This window comes from Mustela nivalis (genome assembly GCF_964662115.1).
Source record: "Mustela nivalis genome assembly, chromosome: 16".
Classification (NCBI taxonomy): Eukaryota; Metazoa; Chordata; class Mammalia; order Carnivora; family Mustelidae; genus Mustela; species Mustela nivalis.
In genome coordinates this window covers 48,609,895-48,633,588 of record NC_139035.1, presented here as the reverse complement: position 1 = coordinate 48,633,588, position 23,694 = coordinate 48,609,895, and the positions used below count along the sequence as shown (strand labels likewise).

Sequence of the window (23,694 nt, the reverse complement as noted above, 5' to 3'; positions counted from 1 at the left end):
AAGGCCCCAGGAGAAGAAACAAAGCATGCTAAGAGAGATTCGAGCAGAGAAAAATGAATTTGGGCTGTTGAGAATAAGAGTTGAAGTAGAAAAGCTTCATGGAAGATGAGGCCAATGAATTGTACCCAACAGGCTGGTGGGATTCATCACACGAGTGCGGAAAGAGCATTCCAGGAATTGAGAGGAGGATGCGTCAGGATGCAGAACTGAGAAAGTCAGGAGAGGAAGGGCAAGAACAGACCCTCTTTCAACCGGTCCCCTGATTTAAGCTGCATATCTACCAGAGCATTCTGAACACCCATGAAATCAGCCTGAAAGGTAAGATGATACAATTCTGGATCTCTGTGTGGGGAGAGGGTCATCAGTAGAGAGGTCCAGAGGGGTTGGGAGTGTCGGACAGATATCAGAGGATAACACAGAAGGGGGAGGGAGCTGCCAGAAGCCACCCATTGGAAATACTGCCCCAGTGTAAAAGTGCACTGCACTTGGGGACCAGCAGTAGCTTGGAGACAGGTGGCTGTGAGATGGGAAGGGACTGGTAATAGCAGTCAAACAGAATAAATGGACTTAAGGGATGATTGTTGGGACCAGGTGGCCGCAGGTGCAGACCTAAGCCCACCATCCCAGGACCCACTGCAGCCACTGCCCACCCACACCTTAGGGCCCAGTGCAGCTGCCGCCACCACCCACAGCCAACTCTGCTGCCTCTGCTGCCCCTGGGGCTGAGGGGACCTGACAGACTCAAGTCTGTGGTCTCCTGAACAACAGCTGTTGGGACCGGGCTCGCCAGGACCAGTATTGCTTGCGATTTTAGTGACACGGGGTACACAGGTACAGAGACAAGCAGGGCCTCCGGTGACCACTGAGACAGTGGCTGTGGGTGTGCACCACCTGTGGGAGGCTACAGCGTTCAAAGGGTTTTGCAGACAAGGGTCTGTGTGCTCTTGAGCATTCAGAGAGGAGCAGACTGTGGCTTCGCTCTGGGGAGGAGGTCTGCATGCAGACAGTTTATTCTGTTCTGAGCCTCTGAAAAGTCGAAAAGCCACCAGAAAACAAAAGCCAGAAAAACCGGTTTCCACAGAGCCCAGCCCCAGGACAGCAGGCAGGGCGACTCCACCCAAGCAGGACTGACTGAAAAACAACACGGCAGGCCCCTGCCTCAGAAGACAAGCCGAAGGAACAAGAGGACAACAACCACAGGCTCCCCTTAAAACTATAAAACCCCAACACCAGGGGAAAACAGTATATTCAGCTTCTGGTATTGCCTCACAGCCTGTATATTTCTTAGATACAACTTTCCTCTCTCTCCTTTTGTCTTTTTGTTTTTTTAATTCTTCCTCATGATTCTTATTCTATTTTTTTTAACCTACTTACCATTTCAACTAGATGTTTAATACAGCATATTCCATAGTAACTTTTTAACTTGAACCTTTTCATACACATACTTTTTTCCTATTCTTTATATATATATAGATAGATAGATAGATATAAGCTTCAATGTAGTCCTTTTTTCCCTTTTCTATAATACACACACACACACACACACACACCAGTTTTAATTTCCCTGTATCTCTAGAAAGTTGAGTCCTCCAACAAAGATAACAAGATAAACCCAGGAAGAACTGAAATACCCTTCCTTGCCTACATGGAGGGATTATAACCACCTTCCTGTCACCTCCCCACCCCTTTTATTTTGTGTGTGTGTGTGTGTTTTCTTTTTCTTTTGTCAGTCTTTCTGTTTGTTTTTGTTTTTGTACTTTATAAATCTTACTCTTTGGGTTCATTCTGGCTGTTTTTTCTTTCTTTCTTTCATTTTTGGTGCTAACTTGTGATTGCTTCACAACTTCCCAGGGTGGATCTTGCCTGGATAGTGGTTGATGTTTTCAGCTATATAACCCTTCAACAACTCAACAGAATGACAAGGAAGAGGAATTCCCAACAAAGAAAAGACCCAGAGACAATGGCCTCTCCAGCAGGTCTAATGAATACAGATCTAAGCAAGATGTCAGAGATAGACTTCAGGGTAACAGTTATGAAGACAATAGTCAGCCTGGAGAAAACTATTAATGGCAACACAGATTTGTTAAGGGCAGAAGTGAGAGCAGATCTGGCAGAACTTAAAAATGCTATTGATGAGATCCAATCTAATCTAGATAATCTGACAGGGTAAATGAGGGAGAAGATAGAAGAATTAGTGATCTAGAAGACAAACTGATAGAAGGATCAGGAGGAGGACTGGAACAAACAGCTTAGAATCCATGAAAACAGAATTAGAGAAATAAATGATACCATGAAATGTTCCAATGTCAGGGATACCAAGAGGGGGTGGAGAGAGAGAGAGAACTAGAAGATATAGCTGACCAAATCCTAGTTGAGAATTTCCCTAATCTGGGGAATGAAACAAGTAATTGTGTTCTAGAGACAGAGAGGACATTCCTCCTGCCCCAAGATCAATGAGGGTAGACAGACCCCTTGGCATGTGATAGTGAAACTCGTGAATCTTAGAACCAAGGAAACCATTTTCAGGGCAGCTGAGGGGAAGAGATTCCTCACATACAGATGAAAGAACATCAGAATAACGTCAGCCCTGTCCACAGAGATCTGGCAAGCCAGAAAGTGCTGGGAAGACATATTCAGGGTACTAAATGAGAAGAACATGCAGCTAAGAATTCCTTATCTGGCAAGGCTGTCTTTCAGAATAGATGTAGAAATAAGAAGCTTTCAGGACTGGCAGAGACTGAAAGAATATGTGACCATTAAGCAGACCTTGCAAGAAATATTAAGGGGGTTCTATAAAAGGAGAAGGACCCCAAGAGTGATATAGAACAGAGATATACAGAGACAATCCATAGAAACAAGGACTTCACAGGCAACATGATGACAGTATAATCTTATCTGTCAATAATCACTCTCAATGGCCTAAATTGAATGGCCTAAATTCTCCTATAAAATGGCCCAGGGTTGCAGACTGGATAAAAAGACAGGTCTTTTGCTTTCTGCAAGAGACTTATTTTTAACCAAAAGATACATCCAGACTGAAAGTGAAGGGATGGGGAACCATCTTTCATGCCAACGGATGTCAAAAGAAAGCTGGGGTAGCAATCCTCATATCAGATCATTTAGATTTTAAGCTAAAGACTGTAGTTAAAGATACAGAAGGACACTATACTGTTCTTAAAGTGTCTATCCAGCAAGAAGATCTAACAATTGTAAATATGTATGCCTCCAACATGGAAGTAGCCAACTACATAAGCCTACTGTTAACCAAAATAAAGAGACATATCGATAATAATACATGAATTGTAGTAGACCTTAACACTCCACTCACAACAACAGACAGATCAACTAAGCAGAAAATCAACAAAGAAACAAGGGCCTTGAATGAACCAATACCAAAAGACTGAGATTATTCCCTGAATATTCTCAGACCACAATGCTCTGAAACTGGAACTCAGTCACAAGCAGAAGTTTGGAAGAAATTCAAACACTTGGAAGCTAAGGACCATCCTGCTCAAGAATGTTTGGATCTACCAGGAAATCAAAGAAGAACTTAAACAATTCATGGAAACCAATGAGAATGAAGATACATTGGTCCAAAATCTATAGGATAAGGCAAAGGCAGTCCTAAGGGGGAAATACATAGCCATCCAAGCTTCACTCAAAAAGATAGAAAAATCCCAAATACACAAACTCTCTTTACACCTTAAAGAACAGCAAATTAAGCCTACTCCACGCACAAGAAGGGAAATACTTATTAGAGCAAAGATCAAAAAATTAGAAACCATAGATACAGTAGAACACATCAATGAAACTAGAAGCTGGTTCTTTGAAAGAATTAATAAGATAAATAAACTACTGGCCAGACTAATCCAAATGAAAAGAGAAACAACCCAAATTAATAAAATTATGAATGAAAGGGGAGAGATAATGACTAACACCAAGGAAATAGAAACAATCATCAGAAATTATTATCAATAGCTAAATGCCAATAAGTTAAGAACTGAGAAAGTTGGATGTGATATGTTTAAAGAATAGCAATTATATGAATCACTTTGGCAACCATTTTCTAATAAAGTTAAACAAATACCTCCTTCCTCACCCAAAAATCCCAATTCTAGGTATTTACCCAAGAAAAATGAATGCATATGTTCACAAAAAAAACCCACAGGAATATTCATGTTAGCTTTATTAATAATAAGCCAAATTCTCACAAAAGGAGAATGGATAAACAATTTATATTTTATCTGTATAATAAAAATAAATGAGCTGCTGATACATGCAGCATGAACACGTGGACTGTTTATGGATAAACCTCATTAACACATTGAGCTAAATAAGCCAGACAAAAGAGTACACACTGAATGATCTTGTTCTAGTGAAGTTCTAGCAGACAAAATGAATCTATGATGATAGAAATTAGAGTCATTTTTGCCTCAAGGCATGGGAGTAAATTGCCTGAAAAGGGGGCATGAGAGAACATTCTAGTGTGATGGAATTATTCTAGATCTTTATCTGGATGATGATTACATGAGTGTATATATTCGTCAAAATTGAACATGACTAATTGAACATGACTAATTTCTATCATCATAGATTCATTTTGTCTGCTAGAACTTCACTAGAACAAGATCATTCAGTGTGTACTCTTTTGTCTGGCTTATTTAGCTCAATGTGTTAATGAGGTTTATCCATAAACAGTCCATGTGTTCATGCTGCATGTATCAGCAGCTCATTTATTTTTATTATACAGATAAAATATAAATTGTTTATCCATGAACAGATAAATAAATCATGGACTATTTGATAACAACTTCTTGTGTCCACTTTTAATGTTCTATCTAGACATAAATTCAGTTTCATTGCATTTAGTGCCTTTTAAAATTAATTACGGTGTGGAGTTGTGTCTTATTTCTATTTATTGTATCACTCTGTGTCTCATTTTTCAACTGGTTTCAAAGAAGAGAGTGGAGCAGAAATGACTCTACTCTTCCCCCCCCCCCCTCTGGAAGTACTTTTTTATATTAAAATTTTCTTAGTGCAGAGTGCAGAAGCATGTTGGAGATATTTATGATGTCGATTCATGCTTAACACTGCTTAGAAAAGATGTTCCTGGTATGTTCTTTAAAATGAAGGCTTTGCAGCTGGGAAGATCTGTGTGGCCTTCAGAATGTTCTCTTGGTTTCAACTTCCCTATATGTCAAATGGTTATATCCAATAGTTACCAGGAGGCCTATTTTGACAACTAGAAATGATATAGGTACAGTGGCTACCAGAGTAGGAATACAACAGATGTCAACTATAATTATTAATTGGTGAGCTTATTGAGGTTTTTTTTTTACACCTATAAAACTTGATTATTATGCCTACATTCTATAGTCCTTCAGTTTCATTTGGCTTTGGGGATAACTGTAGAATTAATTTATTATTAATTATTCTTAATAATTTATTATTTTGTTATATTTTATGATTTTATTTTATCAACAGTATTAAGTACACTGTCTTTTTTGAATAAGCAGCAAGCTTTTTCTGTAAAGGGCAAAATAATAAATATTTTTGGCTTTGATTATCATATAATCTTTGCTGCATCTACTCATCTCTCCCACTGCAGTGAGACAGCAGCTGTAGACAGTACACTAGGGAGTGTCTACATTCAATAGAACTTCATTCACCAAAGCAGAAGACAAGCCATATTTGGGCCACAAGTTGTATTTTGGTGTTCTAGGTGCTGGCTGATTCAATTATTATGTGACATTTGTTACCTTTTTGCCATTTACTTACTTAATAATGATTACTTCCAATGATTTTATTTTGTAGATGAAATTACTTTTATCTTTGGGTGGTATTTCAAACAAGGAATTTTTTTAATGGTCCTGGATATGTTCTATATATTTCCCCCCAATTTTATGTTGGTATAGCTGACATAATTTTAAGATATTTAAAATATACAATGTGGTGATCAAACATGGAATTTTTAATATTTTGAAAATGTTTACAAGATATCCTTTACAGATAATTCATCTAAGTAACTCAAAGAAATAATATACAGAAAAAATTCAGTCATGACGTAATAGGCATTAGCTCCTGCAATCTCAATCTAAAAAATAATAGTTTGTAAATCATATCCACGGAAAAAAGTTGTGGATCTGTGTATTCTTTAAAATTTTAACATACATATAGGCCTGTAGTACTTTTCTCTCTTTAATGACTATTTTAAAGGAAGTTACTTTTTTCGTGGATTTTGGATTCCTAATTATATTTGGGTTAACCTGAGGTCTTAAAGTGAAGACTGGTGCCAGGCTATTGAGGAGAGACCTTGCCCAAAGCCCCATGAACAGTCCGGCATCTCTGTGCTTGGACTTGAGAAATTCTAGCAGGAAGTCAACAGGGAAGACATATGAACATGAAATACAGGATAGGCAACCAGCAAGAGAAACTCACATTTATGTGATGAGGGAGAAAATAGACACATAGATACATATATGTCTCTTTTAGGACCCTGTTCCCCTGTCCCCAGCTGGTGATTCTATTATCAGTTTATCCTTCAGGTAGTGATGCTTGCAGTATTGTTTCTAGAGAAATGGGCTTAATGTGTTTTCTTTTAATCACAGGACAGTGGAAGTAAACCAAGGTTATCTACGTTTGGGTTGGACTGTAGAGATTGTAGATTGTAGGTTTTTATAAAACCTGACACTTGTTATTCTACCTTAAAAGAGATTGCCCAAGATTATGGCATGAAACTGGAATTCAAGAACAGAATCTATAGTTCAAGTGTCATTTGTATGGTTTAATATGGAATTTTACCCTTCAAATAGATGCGTTTTTGATATTATCATAGGAACTACCAGAGTGCTAGCCACACAGTAGATTCTCACTAAATACTTAGGAACTCCCCAGCCTTATCATCTATAGAGTCATTCTGTTAATATTTGTAGTTGGCCTATGTGGCCTCATGCTTACTCAGTATACTGTCATTGTTAGATTTTTAGCATATGTCAGGTAGAGATAAAAAAGTACTGTACACAAAATGGTCCCCATATTTCCATGTTCAAACATGACTGTGTCAACAACCATAAAATTATATTGCAGATGTAACATAGCAGTCACAAGAACAGTATGAGGGTGTGTTAAGCTTTTAAGAAGAGTATAGCTTATTTCTGTGTCTAATAAGATGACAGTGTCATCCCTCAAAATGTAGAGTATCAATGAGGAGAATTTTCATTACTTAATTCTGACAGACAAGAAAATGTGGTTAGTGATTTATAATTGATGGGAATTGAGACAATGCCTTGTCATTCTTAAGTATGTAGAATATGGGAGAACAGGCACAGTCACATATTTCCTAAATTGAGTCAGTTCTTCAGTTAATATTTGCATGCCTTTTTATGAGCCAACAACTATACTAGTTTTGGACAAGAAAGAAAACCAAGCCCCTGATCCTCACCGAGCCCACAATCTTATAGGTGAGACAGCGGGTGTCTGAGCTATAGGAATCCATGGTATCCTCGGATAAGTGACCATTTATGCTAGCACACAAACTCAAAATTTCAGAAAGAAAGAGATTGGATGACATTGTCAGACACTCAGAACGAGAACATAAATCAAGAGTATTAAGGCCTTGTGTATATAAATGCTGAGGGTTTCCTATGTGCTAGACAATTTGATGATGTTTTGTATTAGCTCATTTACTCTTTACAACAGTGTGCCTGATTATTCATATTTTGTGGATGAGAGAGGCTATGAGAGGGTGAGTAATTTGCCCTAGTAACAGCCAATCGGTGGAAGATCCAGGACCAGATGTGGATTTGTCTGTCCCGCCTGTGGTCAGGAGCAGTCTGCGGATGGGAAGGTGTTGAAAGAAATAAATGCCTCCATCTCAGAAGCACTCTGTGGAGCTCAGAATTTAAAGAGGGTCTGTATAAAACTAGTAGGGGGAAGAAACTGAGAACCAATACCCAGAAGAGGCGTAGAATTTTAAGGGTATCCTGACCTGAAAATCCCCTAGAAAGCCTAATAAACAGAATAACTTGAAGTTCATGGAAAAGAATAGAATGTTCAGGTGCCATTAGAACGTCATTTCCCTGGAAAGTAGGTTCAATGAGGGCGAGGAATTTTGGCAAGAATTTTTGTCACTTTTTAAATTAATTATTTTTATTAAACATGTAATGTATTATTTGCCCCAGGGGCACAGGCTGTGAGTCGTCAGGCTTATACACTTCACAGCACTCACCATATCACATACCCTCCCCAATGTCCATAACCCAACCACCCTCTTCATACTCCCCATTCCCCCAGCGACCCTTAGTTTGTTTTGTGAGATTAAGAGTCTGTTATGGTTTGTCTCGCTCCCGATCCCATCTTGTTTCATTTTTTCCTACCTTACCCCCCAAAGTCCCCACTTTGCCTCTTAAATTCCTCATATCAGGGAGATCATATGATAATTGTCTTTCTCTGATTGACTTATTTCTCTCAGTGTAATACCTTCTAGTTCCATCCATGTTCTTGCAAATGGCAAGATGTTATTTCTTTTGATGGCTGCATAGTATTCCATTGTGTATATATACCACCTCTTCTTTATCCATTCATCTGTTGATGGACATCTAGGTTCTTTCCATAGTTCAGCTATTGTGGACATGGCTGTAATAAGCATTCAGGTGCACATGCCCCTTCGGATAACTACATTTGTATCTTTAGGGTAAATACCAGTTGTACGATTGCTGGGTCATAGGGTAGCTCTATTTTCAACTTCCTGAGGAAACTCCATGTTGTTTTCCAGAGTTGCTGCACCAGCTTGCATTCCCACCAACAGTGTAGGAGGGTTCCCCTTTTGCTGCATTCTTGCCAACATCTGTCATTTCCTGTCTTCTTAATTTTAGCCATTCTGACTGGTGTGAGGTGGTATCTCATTGTGGTTTTGATTTGTATTTCCCTGATGCTGAGTGATGTTGAGCACTTTTTCATGTGTCTGCTGGCCATTTGGATGTCTTCTTTGCAGAAATGTCTGATCATGTCCTCTGCACATTTCTTGATTGGATTATTTATTCTTTGGGTGTTGAGTTTGAGTTCTTTATAGATTTTGGATATTAGCACTTTATCTGATAAGTGATTTGCAAATATTTTCTCCCATTCTGTCAGTTGCCTTTTGGTTTTGTTCACTGTTTTCTTTGCTGTGCAAACTTTTGACCTTGATGGAGTCCCAGTGGTTCATTTTTGCCCTTGTTTCCCTTGCCTTTAACGATGTTTCTAGGAAGAAGTCACTGGGGCTGAGGTTGAAAAGGTTGCTGCCTGTGTTCTCCTCAAGGATTCTGATGGATTCCTGTCTCACATTGAGGTCTTTCATCCGTTTTGAGTTTATTGCTGTGGGCAGTGTAAGGAAATGGTCCAGTTTCATTTTTCTGCATGTGGCTGTCCAGTTTTCCCAACACCATTTGTTAAAGAGACTGTCTTTTTTCCTTGGACATTCTTTCCTACTTTGTCGAAGATTAGTTGACCATAGAGTTGAGGGTCTTTTTCTGGGCTTTCTATTCTGTTCCATTGATCTATGTGTCTGTTTTTGTGCCAGTACCATACTGTCTTGATGACGACAGCTTTGTAATAGAGCTTGAAGTCTGGAATTACGATACCACCAACTATGGCTTTCGTTTTCAACATTCCTCTGGGTATTTGGGGTCTTTTCTGGTTCCATATAAGTTTTAGGATTATTTGTTCCATTTCTTTGAAAAAAAAATGGATGGTATTTTGGTAGGGATTGCATTAAATGTATAGATGTAAATGTATAGATTGCTTTAGGTAGCATCAACATTTTCACAATATTTGTTTTTCCAACCCATTTCCAACCCAAGGGACATTTTTCCATTTCTTTGTGTCTTCCTCAATTTCTTTCATGAGTACTTTATAGTTTTCTGAATTCAGATTCTTTACCTCTTTGGTCAGGTTTATTTCTAGGTAGCTTATGGTTTTGGGTGCAGTTGTAAATGGGATCAATTCCTTGATTTCTCTTTCTTCTGTCTTGCTGTGGGTGTATAGAAATGCAACTGATTTCTGAGCATTGATTTTATATCTTGACACTTTACAATATTTCCTGTATAAGTTCTAGCAGTTTGGGAGTGGAGTCTTGGGTTTTCCACATAAAGTATCGTATCATCTGCAAAGAGTGAGAGTTTGACTTCTTCTTTGATGATTAGGTTGCCTTTTATTTCATTTTGTTGTCTGATTGCCAAGACTAGGACTTCTAGTACTATGTTGAATAGGAGTGGTGATAGTGAATATCCCTGCTGTGTTCCTGACCTTAGCGGAAAAGCTCTCAGCTTTCCCCAATTGAGAGTTATATTCTCTATGGGTATTTCATAGCTGGCTTTGATGATATTGAGGTATGTACCCTCTATCCTTACACCTTGAAGAGTTTTGATCAAGAAAGCATGCTGTACTTTGTCAAATGCTTTTTGAGCACCTATTGAGAGTATCATATGGTTCTTGCTCTTTCTTTTCTTAATGTATTGTATCACATTGTTTGTTTTGTGGATGTTGAGCCATCCTTATAGCCCAGGAATAAATCCTACTTGTTGTGGTGAATAATCCTTTTAATGTGCTGTTGGATCCTATTGGCTAGTATTTTGGTGAGAATTTTCGAATCTGTATTCATCAAGAATATTGTCCTGTAATTCCCTTTTTTGATGAGGCCTTTGGTTTGGGGATCAAGGTAATGCTGGCCTCATAAAATGAGGTTAGCAGTTTTCATTCCATTTCTATTTTTTGGAAGAGTTTCAGGAGAATAGGTATTAATTCTTCTTTAAATGTTTGATAGAATTTCCTGGGAAGATGTCTGGCCCTGGGCTCTTGTTTGTTGGGAGATTTTTGATGACTGCTTCAATCTCCTTACTGGTTATGGGTCTGTTCAGGTTTTCTATAACTTCCTGGTTCAGTTTTGATAGTTTATATGCCTCTAGGAAAGCATCCATTTCTTCCAGATTGTCAAATTTGCTGGTGTATATTGCTCTTAATATGTTAATATAATTGTTTATATTTATTTGGTGTTGGTTGTGATCTCTCCTCTTTCATTCATGATTCTTTTTCTCTTTTCTTTTTGATAAGTCTGGCCAGGGGTTTATCAATCTTATTAATTCTTTCAAAGAACCAGCTCCTAGTTTTGTTGATTTGTTCTACTCTTCTTTTGTTTTCTATTTCATTGATTTCTGCTCTTATCTTTATATTTTTCTTCTGCTGGCTTTGGGCTTTCTTTGCTGTTCTTTCTCTAGCTCCTTTAGGTATAGGGTCAGGTTGTATACTTGAGAACTTTCTTATTTCTTGAGAAAGGCCTGTATGGCTATATACTTTCCTCTCAGGACCGCCTTTGCTATGTCCCACAGATTTTGAACAGCTCTGTTTTCATTATCATTTGTTTCCATGAATTTTTTCAGTTCTTCTTTAATTTCCTGGCTGAGCCATTCATTCTTTAGTAGGATGCTCTTTAGACTCCGTGTATTTGAGTTCTTTCCAACTTTCCTCTTGTGATTGAGTTCTAGCTTCAGAGCATATGCAGGTAATAATTCCAATATTTTGGTACCGGTTGAGACCTGATTTGTGACCCAGGATGTGATCTATTCTGGAGAATGTTCCATGTGCACTAGAGAAGAATGTGTATTCTGTTGCTTTGGGATGGAATGTTCTGAATATATCTGTGACGTCCATCTGGTCTAGTGTGTCATTTAAGGCCTTTATTTCCTTGTTGATCTTTTGCTTGGATGATCTGTCCATTTCAGTGATGGGCAGGGCTGTTAAAGTCCCCTCCTATTATTGTGTTATTGTTGATGTGTTTCTTTGATTTTATCATTAATTGGTTTATATAATTTGCTGCTCCCAAGTTAGGGGTGTAGATATTTAAAATTGTTAGATCTTGTTGTTGGATACACCCTTTGAGTATGATATAGTGACCCTTTGAGTATGAAACGAGTGTTCTCATCTCTTATGATAGTCTGGCTTAAAATCTGATTTATCTGATGTAAGGGTTGCCACCTTAGCTTTCTTTTGATGTCCATTAGCATGGTAAATTGTTTTCCACCCCCTCACTTTAAATCTGGATGTGTCTTCAGGTCTAATCTGAGTTTCTTGTAGATAACATATATATATATATATATATATATATATATATATATATATATATATATTTTTTTTTTTTTAATCCATTCTGATATCCTGTGTCTTTTGATTGGGGCATTTAGCCCATTTACATTCAAGGTAACTATTGAAAGATATGAATTTTATGCCATTGTATTGCCTGTACGGTGACTATTACTGTATATTGTCTCCGTTTCTTTCTGGTTTACTACTTTTAGGCTCTCTCTTTGCTTAGAGGACCCCTTTCAATATTTCCTGTAGAGCTGGTTTGGTGTTTGCAAATTCTTCTAATTTTTGTTTGTCCTGGAAGCTTTTTATCTCTCCTTCTATTTTCAATGATAGCCTAGCTGGATATAGTATTCTTGGCTGCACATTTTTCTCATTTAGTGCTCTGAATATATCATGCCAGTCCTTTCTGGCCTGCTAGGTCTCTGTAGATAAGTTGCTGCCAATCTAATATTTCTACCATTGTATATTACAGACCTCTTGTCCCGAGCTGCTTTCAGGATTTTCTCTTTGCCACTAAGACTGGTAAGTTTTACTATTAGATGATGGGGTATGGACCTATTTTTATTGATTTTGAGGGTGGTTTTCTGGGCCTCCTGGATTTTGATGCTTGCTCCCTTTGTCATATTAGGGAAATTCTCTAGTATAACTTGCTCCACTATACCTTCTGCACCCCACTTCTTCTTCTGGAATCCAATTATTCTAATATTGTTTCATCTTATGGTATCACTTATCTCTTGAATTCTTCTCTCGGGGTCCAGTAGTTTTGTGTCACTCTTTTGCTCAGCTTCTTTATTCTCCATCATTTCGTCTTCTATATCAGTAATTCTCTCTTCTGCCTCATTTATCCTAGCAGTAAAAGCCTCCATTTTTTATTGTACCTCATTAATACCTTTTCTGATTTCAGCTTGGTTAGATTTCAGTTCTTTTATTTCTCCAGAAAGGGATTTTATTTCTCCAGACAGCATTTCTCTAACATCCTCCGTGCCTTTTTCAAGCCAAGTTAGCACTTTGAGAATCATCATTGTGAACTCTAGATTCAAAATATTACCAATATCTATATTGATTAGGTCCCTAGCCATTGGTACTGCCTCTTGTTTTTTGTTAGTGTTTTGTTTTGTTTTGTTTTGTTTTGTGGTGAGTTTTTGTGCCTTGTCATTTTATCCAGATAAGAATATATGAGTGAGAGAATAAAATACTAAAAAGGTGGCAAAGACCCCAGAAAAATGTACGCTAATCAAATCAGAAGAGACCCCAAAATGGGGGGTGGGGAGAAGTAGAAGGGAGGTATAAAAATATATATATTAGACTAGTGAATAGAACAGAGCCACTCACTTGATTTTGGGTTGTATTTTGGTCTCAAAGAAGAAACTACCTCCCAAATTTTTAAAGAAAGAATATATATATATATATATATATATATATATATATATATATAAAATATGATGAAGGGATGGACTATGACTGTAAAGATGAAAAATTTTTAAAAATTCTAAAAAAATTAATAAGATAAATTGGTTGGGAAAAGAAAGAAGAAAAAAAGGGGGTAGGGAGAGAATGTGCTCAGGCTGGAGACTAGAACAAAGCCCTGTGCTAGATTTAGGGTATATTTTGATCTATTAGAAGAAATTGTATCCAAAATTAAAAAAAAATACCCTATATGTATACAAAATATAAGGTTTAATACAAAGAAGGATAAAATATGACTATAATAATGAAGATTTAAATAGATTTTTTTTAGAAAGATATTGTTAAGGTAAAGTAGTTAAAAAAACATTAAAAGAGGAAAGAGGAAAAGTTTTAAAAATTAGAATAAGAAAAATATAAAATTAAAAAAATTTAATTTAACTTTGCAAGACTAAAGGATCATGGGGAGAAAGCCATGAATTACATGCATGGCTTTCTCCTTTCTCTGGAGTTCCACTGTTTTCCTTGATCGGTGAGCTTGGTCTTGGCTGGATGTTCTTGCTGATCTTATATGGGAAGGGGTTGTTGTAGTAATTCTTAAATGTCTTTTCCCAAGGTGGAATTGCATCACCCTTGCCAGGGGCCAGGCTAAGAAATCTGTTCGAGTTCACTCTCAGGAGTTTTTTCCCCCTGATCACTTTTTGTAGAGCTCTGGAGGACAGGAATGAAAATGGCGGCTTCCTAATCTCTAGCCCAGAGGAGCCAAGAGCTCGGGACCCCATTCCTCAGGGTGCCCTCAGAGAAAAGGGATTAATCACTCCTGTCTCCCTTGTCTCTGGCCACGCCCTGGGCTCACCCGGCCTGTGATTGAGCATTTCTGTCTCTGATGCACAGCCCCATTTGGGATCTCCAAACCCAGCATATCCCTGCCTCCAGAGGAGGAAGGTGAGTCTTCCTGGATCTGCCACTTGTGGGGTCCCCGCTCGAAGAGCAGTGGCCCAACAGTGCTTTGTATCATTATTTAAGGTAACCCCGAGCTGAGAGCTCACTCCTTGGCTCTGTCTCTGTAGTCAGCTTCCCCACTCTGATCTCTGGGAGCTCTCTCACACTCAGACACCCCCGATCTTTCAGTGACCCCACAGGTCCAGACACCACACTGTCCCTGCGAGGACTCCACTGCTGCTTAGCCTCTGGAGCAATATCCCTCAGTGGAGCAGACTTCTGAAAGTTCGGATTCTGTGCTCCACTGCTCCACTGCTTGCCGGGAGCCGGCCCCTTCCCCTGTGGTCTATCTTCCCATGGCTTTGGATTCACTTCTCCGCACACCCTGCCTTTCAGAAAGTGGCCAATTTTCTGTTCCTAGAATTGCTGCTCTTTTTCTCTTCAATCTCGTGTTGAGTTTGTAGGTGTTTGGAATGGTTTGATCACTATCTAGCTGAACTCCTGCAACCGATTTCATTTCAGTCCGCTACTCCTCTGCCATCTTGCCTCCCCTCCAAAATTTTTGTCACTTTTAATCAGTGCTGTATCCCTCTAGAATGGGACCTGGCATGAAACAGGCATGCCGAGTTGGCACGACACTTGGCTTTAACACAGCCCCCAGAATCCATGAGTTCTTTCCTGATAGCCTGTGGACCAGATGGAGAAATGTGATTTGACAAAGAAAATGACAGGATTAAATTAATATATTCATATAAAAATGGATGAAGTTCTCTATATTTGTCCCAGGAGACTTCTTAGCCCCATAATGAATGGGCAACTTTTTCACAAATAAAGAAATACAGAAATTCCTGGCAGCCTCTTCCTTGCACTGGACTTTAGTACATAGAACAGAGCTTGAAATGAAAGGTGAAGGGCATTGGGAGGCTTTGAAAGTCTCTGTTCTCTGTTTGCTGATAAAGAATCATTTCCTGCCATGGGATAAAAATATAGAAGGGTTGCTTTTACAATATGGGGGTGACACACATCCTGGAGAGACCTATAAGCCTGATACTATATTGAATGAATGAGGAATCAGAAGGATCACAATAGCCAAGCAGGTCAGTTTGAAACTGACAAAGATTTTTTGAAAGTAGATGGAGAACATGTATTTTGACAATATATTACGTGAAATACCTTTGGGATTTCATTGACTATAAACTGCTTAAGAGCCTGTTATAGAAACTGGCTCTTCAAATTAATATAATCTTTTTTTTTAATTAATAGAAAGTAAGAGATAGATCAATGCAGGTAACAGACCCATTATACTAGATGCCAGAGAGATCACATTCATGGTATTATGTCCCTGTCAAGGCGTTCTGCTTGAGAGGGACATTTATACACTGAGAGGACATAAAACCTAGCCTGTATAGGTGTCTCCTCTAGCTGTAGGTTAAGCCTTGGTCATATCTTGCCTGGATTATTCCAGTCTTATTCCCACTTCCCTGTCTAAAATTTTGCTTTCTTCAATCCATTAAAAAAAAGTGGGGGGAGGGGGGGCTTCCTTTTGCAGAGCTGTTGTAGGTTCACAGAAAAACTGAGCAGAAAGTACAGAGATTTCCCTTATACTCCCTACCCCCACAAAGGCACACCCTCCCCCATTATCAACATCCCCACCAGAGTGGTGCATTTATTTACAGCTGATGAACCAACACGGGCACAGTCCTAGCATCCAAAGTCCATAGTTCACATTAGGGTTCATTCTTGGCATTGTACGTTATATGGATTTTGACAAATGGCTAATGACAATGTAGCCACTATTTCAGCATCACAGAGAAAGTTTATCATACTAAATGTTTTCTGTACTCCATCTATTCATCCTTCCCACCCCCTACCCCCTAGCAACCACTGATCTTTTTACTCTCTCCATAATTTTGCCTTTTCCAGAGCCAATCCATTTTTCACACTGTGGCCAGAATGTTCTTTCTGTGATGGTAACCTCATTCACTCTCCTGGCCGTCCATCATTTTCAGAGTCAGGTGTAAACACTATGCTCATCTGGGAGCAAATTAGGTATTTATGTCCTCTCTTTTTTGAAGATTGTTCTATGTGTGTGTGTGTGTGTGTGTGTGTGTGTGTGTGTGTAGACTGATCAGTAAATTGTGGAACTAACAATAAGATTAGTTCATGTAGCAGTAAAGATGACAGGATAGAAAGTGTTTACAACATGGAAGACATCTCTGAGGTGGCAAGATTTGGGCTGAAAGTGAATAATGGGGAGTTAGCCATGGAAAGATCTTGGGCATGAGCCTTCTGGGCACAGGGAACAGCCAAATGCAAAGGTCCTGGGGAGGCTCCAATCTGGGCCAGTATTCGGGAGAGGTGTGTTCAGTAGGGGTGGTGGTTTGATGAGAATGTTGAATAACATCTATGGACGAAGGAAAAGGAACTAGCACTTTTTGAGGTTTTTTATCTTTTTAATTTTGATGATATTAGAAATTATCTATTTTTACCAGATGAGAAGAAAAGAAGGTCCTGGAAGTTTAAATAACATGCCCAGGCTTTCCCAGCAAAAGTGGTAGAATTAGAATCTGAAGTGTTATGTCTGGTTTTAAATATACTTCCCACTTTAGGTAAATTTCCTGATAAAAGAATTCAGGATGTTATTCTCTACTGAAGAGCTTATCCATGAATGTCCTTTATTCATTTTTATTTGCATAGTAGTCATCTCTTTTTATATGTGTGATATCATTCTGCATAAGAAAGTAAACTAGGAGGAGTCAGGAACCATTTCAATCTTACATTCCCCACTATACTTCCTCATGTTTAAATATAAACCCATCAGGACTGAGTGATAAATAAAGGAGTTACTGTGCCTCTCAGCAGAAACTCCCTTATGATAAGGGAACAATTTAGGACTTGAGAGATAATGGCTCATTATATGTAATCCTGGAGTTTATATTCTCGTTTTCCTTGTTGATGATGCGAAGTAGTTTAACGGTGTATGTCAAACAGAACAGAACACTTATATTTGAAAGCGATTTCCATGTTCCTGAGGGGAAATGACCCTAGAAATGTAAAGCTTTTTTTAAATGGAAAAAAAAATGCACAGGATACACTGAGTTATGGTGGTTTAACTGCAAGACAGACAGACATGGTGGACTGTCAGAGTATCCCAGGATAAAAGCACACAAGAAAGGATGTGATGAAGACTAGCCCACCTCATAAACTTCTGAAATTGCAATTGCACCTTGGCTAAGGAAGAATTAAAAATCAAGGTTGAACCTCCCAGCTTGGAATCCCCGATGTTTCCCTTTACTCAAAAAATTCTCTAATGCGCTCCCTCATTTGGCAACAATAATTAATATTACAGTTCAGATGCAGTGGCTGGAAAATGCACTTGACTCTTGTCCAAAGGCTCCAAGTTTCCACTTATTTAAAGAATACAGTGCCTCTTTCTGGTGGGCAGGGATCATTTAGAGTTGTTCTGTATCATATTTAATTATGGTTGATGAGTTTCTGCCTGAGTGGAAGTAGCCTCACTTCCTGGAAAAGTATCAAGATGGACCAGACACGGGGAGCGCAGACATTTTTTTTTTTTTTCCAGACATTTTTGACCATTGATCGATGAGCTGAGCTTTCTGCCTGGAAAGTTTGGGAGCTAGCTTGCGAACGTTACAAAGACATACAGTGAAAGGAGCCACAGTAAAAGTACTGTAGGAAAAAGCATAGTAAAGATTTCAAAAGTAGGGAAGACAATAGGAATTCTACAAGGCAAAAGGGCAAGACAGGAAATAGCTCAGGCCGCACTGAGGTGCAGACAGGACAGGGAGGATAAAATATGCAGCCGAGTGCAAGAAGCCAATCCAGGGGTCAAATAGCTGTGGAAACGTGTTAGAATCCACATCGGAATCCCGAGAACAAAGCCAAAAGCAATGGAGAGGAGAGCTGGGGGACAGACTGAAGTCCTGTCAGCAGATTGGAAGCGGCGGAGGCCCAGGTCAGGGCAGCCTCCATGATGGAATCGCAGGGAATCGGGCAATCCAAGAGGAGCGAGGTGTGGGACCAATTTCTGATTTCTCCTCCCTGCCTTTGTTTTGTGCTTGCTACCAGATCTAGCAACAGAAGCAAACATTTCAAAACTTCTGTGTAAAACTGTGGTTTCAAAGGACCAAACCTCAAAAAACAACCAGGAGATTGACTGCTTCAAAATGGGTCGCCCGGCGTAGGGTCAGTTTAGCTACGGCTTATAACCTGTCTTGAATTTTCTCCTCTGTTTTGGTTTTGTTTTTCCTCCCTTGCCTTTAGCGAGACCTTTTGCATTCTGTCAGATGGTGTATTGTCAGCTTGCAAAGTGCAGCGGAGAACAGACCGACTTTTTTATTTGAGTGCTATAGCTTTTGTTACTTAAAGTACCAAGGCATTATTAGTTAGTCAGATTGATAGATTGACTGAATGTTCCAAGAATTGGGAGAGGGGGTGAGGTGGGAAGTGCTTCGTGCTTTGGAGCTGATTGCTCTCATATAGTTATTTCTTTTCTAGAGGGTTTTTTTCCCCCCTCTGTGGTAATAACCACAAAACATGCAATCTGTTGGTATCTCATTTCATTACATTGCAGATTTTAAGTGCTCCTGTACTCTCGTATATAAATCACTTATGCTTTTGTATGACATTTACTGTTTTCAAATTCAATATAAGTTGCTGCCTGACAACGTAATTGACAAGCCTCCATTACGCTGGCAAATGCCTGCAGGGGGTCCTGGCACAGTCCACTCGGCCATTCTCGCGCTCACCCGTTGTTGTCAATCACTCAGCCGCTTTGACGGGGAAGGTCCACAAACAACGGCCATCCAGAAACAAACTTAGCAAGATTCTTGTGTTTGTTCTTGCATAGGCCAACCGCCGGTCTGATGAACGTCACTTGGCATCTTATTTAAGAAGGGAAAAATGATGGTGTGGGACAGAAGGCGTTTTATTTCAGCAAGAATGGGTTGCGTGCGGTTGTGGGTAGCTCTGGATTCCATCTATTTTGTCGTGTCCAGGTGTGCTTTCCCTCTCGTTTTCCCACTGTCCTTGCACACGGCACCACCCACAGAGATGTGCCTTCCCCTGCTCTCCCACTCTGGAGCTGGATTCTCCACTGCCATCATGGTTTAAGGGTCATTCCTTGAACAGGAGGGACCGGGGTGCAAGGGCAATTGAGAAATGTTGATTCTTGCAAAGAACACTGTCTTAGGTTTATAGATTTTCTAAAGTTTCTCTTCTTTTTCCAGCGATAGCTGGACAACGTTCTTCCAACAACCAGCTCTAGAGTTGCTCTTAGAGAGACACTTGTTATGCTTAAGGATTATACCGAGGTGGCTACTCTAGAGAAGGAAAGTGAAGGCTTAAGGTTATGATCTGCTGTGTCACGTTGAGATGGTAAATAGTGAGATGGCCCTGCCAGAAGGCGTAAGAGGAATTTGAGGAAGGGGAGGAGGTCAGAAGAGAGCAGTCTGTTTGAGGAACTTAGTACCCTATGCCTTTTGTGGTCTGCAGGTCCCTCCCTTCTCCAAGCCCCAAGCGTTGTTATTTTCCTGTTGTACCCACATCTACTACCAGTCGGCACTGAACCTTCTCTTACTGGTCCTACAAGGACAGCAAGCTTCCCCATTGTAACCCCTCCGTGACTTAAGTGGGAGCTATTTACTCTCTGCCACTTGACCCTCTGGCTTCTGCCCACCGAAGCTCCCTCCACGGAGTCTGTCTTTTGGTTTGGGGCTCTGGACAACCAACTTTGTTTTTCCAGGTGGAATACACTTTCCGTGTCCTCTCTCCAACCCCTCTTTCCTGATCTCCCTCGAATGTCCTTTTATCTCGCTCTCAACCTTAACATGATTCTAGTGAGGTGAGTTCTGTTTTAATCAATAAGCACTTTGAGTTTTAGTTGCCTATTCTGGATGGACTCTTCTGTGTTTTGTCAAGCTTCATCTTGGAACTCCAAATAAAACCAAAGTTAATTTTTAGTTCTCCAAAATCACGATCTTCTTGCTCTTTTGCCTTCTAAAACAACTGATCTGAAGTTTTCATTTCTCCCCGAGGTAGCTGCACTAAAATGCTTGACCCCAGAGAACCCTACCTGCTTTCCTCAAGGACAATACTTCATTAAAGCTCAATAGATGTTTGTTGACAAAGTAATTAAAATCAAGCTGTGGAAGAATAATTAATGACATAAATACTCATTATATATTGTTAGATTAAAATAAAGCAGCTTACAAAGATGGATGAAGAATAAGAGCTAAATTTTGTTTGAAAAGTTGATGCATGCACAAATAGAAAACAGAACTATGAGTACATGATGCCAAAATTTTAGCAGTGGCTCTCTGAGAGAATTTTGACCAATTTTTATTTTCTTATTTTGGCTAATATATTGTTTAGAGTTCCCATCTGAAAGTATTATTTTTGTAAAAGGAAGAAAAGCTTCATATAAGAGTAACATTTGAACATGCCTAAAACCCCACCTTAATATTGGATCACATCTTGCTTTATCTTTCCCTGCTAAATTCACAGTCACTTCTTGGAGCAAGGCAGTTCTTACGATGTCGGAATTTAGACATACCACAGTAAAGGGGCATTGGCCATTTTCCAAATGACTTGTGATGACCTACACTAGAAGGGTTGAGGAAGTGAAATAAAGGGGTTGATGGGATTTTAGAGGGTTAAAACCCAAACTAGGGAGTAGGAAACTGACCTAAAAGAGAGAGACTTGTGCAGATGAGATGGCATTCATTTTAAGCACTTAACAGATTGATGAAGCATGCGCTGAGCACTAGGAACTATTCTGGTGTCTGGTCCCTCCCTGCTCTTCTGAAACTTCTGTTTCAGCAGAACAGACAGAGTGTGCAAGTACATACCAATAAGTGCTATGAAAAAAGAGAGGTGTTCTCTGAGATAGAGGAGTCAGGAAGAACCTCAGTTAGCAGGTGACATGTGAGTAGTTACCCAAATGATATGAAAGAATAAAGCATGTGAGGGTCTCAGAGAAAGAAACATTTTAGGAAGAAGGAATATTGCAAGTGCAAAGGTCCTGAGGTATGAAGAAATTCGGCCTGCTAGAGGGAAAGTAGAAAGTTTGGGGTGAGAACGGTAGGAGGTTAGAGAGGGAGGCAGGCAGGGATCAGGGCCTGGTCTTGCCAAGGAGTTTGATTTTTCTCTTCTAAATGTGATGGGTAGCAATGAGACGGCTTTATGCAGAGGTGTGACAAACTGATTTACACCTCAAGAAAAATGCCATGATTACTATGCTATTTTTCCTCTACCCTGCCAAAACTTCCTAGACTTAGGGAAGAGGGGAGAACGGAAGAAAACCTCTACCATTCTTTGAAAACTTTACCTATTAAACTTGGCTATGGGAAATATAATCTTTTATCAGTCCTGTTGCGGGGTTTTCTTACACTGAGGTAAGGTGGTTTGTGGTGAGAGCTAGTCTCTGCCTGAGCAATTTTAGAAATGAAATCTTTTTTCTCCTCCGTAAGTGGTACGTGGCAGTCAGTGTAGGGGTAAGTGCCTCCTAAGATACTCTACGGGCTTTCTTCCCCCTTGAACATAGTTCAAGATTTGGTATGTAACAATTCAATCTTAAGTGGAAAAACACATCTATTTGGGGGCAATTACTTAAAAACCATACCACAGAGCTGGGTAATCAAACAGTCTCTGTTTTCACAAATTCATTAGTGAGGTTCAGGTTCCTCAGAAGGAAGGTACACAGATTTAAAGGGAACTGGTTCCTAGGAACGACACTATTGTTATCTTTACTTTAGAATCCTTCAAACACAATTAGAAAACAATTTAGTCTTCCAATTTGGCTTCCCAATTATTTTGAGAAAAAAAATATTTGCCTAAATTTTTCAATTCATTTTCCTCACGAATTAAAACAAGTATTCATAATTGAGCTGTTAGCCTCTTGTATTAGCTAGTTACCTTAATAAACTAGTCTTGTAATACCTTTACCCTGGTGTCTAATCCTCAGACGTTAAGGAAAAGGGTTAATAGATGTACAAAAGAGGCTAGCTTAAGCAAGCTATGCTGCAAATTTGGGGTTGCTCTTTCTGCACAAAGAATAAAATGAATCTAGGGAAATTTATTAAATACTAATTTAAAGGTCTGTGGCATCTTTAGGAAATTAAATCTGGTTGTGTGTGATTTAGAACAAAGGAAGCCAACTGTTCTCATTTCTTTATAGATCAGGTTTTAATCCTTTAGATTAGGATTGGCAAATAGATTTCATTTCATGTGTCAGCCCTTATTTATAGGTTGTGGTTGCTGCAAATGATATAATGAGGAAGACTCTGTGTCTTTGTCCCCGGTCCACGGGAGAGAGTACAGTGCTGTGTGGATAACATGCCCCCCACCCCAGGCTGAGGACTCAAGTGGGAGGAACGGTGCCATGCATTTGCTAGCCCTGATTTAGAGCTTCCTGAGAAGGTGTGTTCTCAGGTTGGGTGCAGCTGTGAGTAGATGGTGTTATTAGGACCATCGCTTGCATTTTAGAAACTAGCCATGGCAATGTGTGTAGCGCGAGAAGCTTTGCAGTGACAAATCGAAACCGTTTATTCTGATGTTAAACTGAAGCAGTGATCGTGGGCCTTCTCAGTGCCGATCGTCAAACCAAAGTTTTCGACATTTGCTGTAGGTTTTTTCAGGTGCTGTGGTAATCAGAATAACGCTTGGCCTTGCCTGCTTTCCTCCTTCCCCCAAGGCGTCCACCTCCTAATTCCTGGAACCTGTGGGTAAATCAGGTTGTATGGTGAGAGGAAATTAAAGTTGGTAATCAGACGACCTTGAGATGAGAAGATAATCCTGGATTATCTGGAACGGCTCACTAACGTCCCAGGGCCCTTGTAAGAGGAAGGGAGAGGCAGAAGGCATGACAAGAGAGAAGGCAGCATGAGAAAAACTCAGGCTCTGTGGCTGGTTTTGAAAATGGAGAAATGGGCCATGAGCAAGGAATGTGGACGGACTTTAAAAGCGAAAAGGCAGAAAAGGCAAACCCGACCTAGAGCATCCAGATGGAAAGGCCCAATGACATCTTCGGTGTAGCCCCAGAGAGACCCACATCAGACTTCCAACTGTAAGGAAATAAATTTGTGTTGTTTCGTGCCACTAGATTTGTGGTAATTTGTTCCAACGGCCAAAGGAAATACATACAGGCACCCTTTTACAGATTAAGGAAGTTATTTTAAAGTCTTAGTTCATAGTTTTTTTTTTTTTTTA

The 23,694-nt window shown here is 39.6% G+C and overlaps 1 long non-coding RNA gene across 1 annotated transcript in view; it reads left to right on the top strand.

Annotated features, from left to right (window-relative positions):
- Positions 1 to 238: 238 nt before the first annotated feature.
- Positions 239 to 23,694, top strand: part of LOC309850269 — a 114,656-nt gene continuing 91,200 nt past the window's right edge. Inside the window, exon 1 of the long non-coding RNA XR_014304160.1 lies at positions 239 to 318. This is a non-coding gene — a long non-coding RNA (uncharacterized lncRNA). The remainder of the gene's footprint in view (positions 319 to 23,694) is intronic.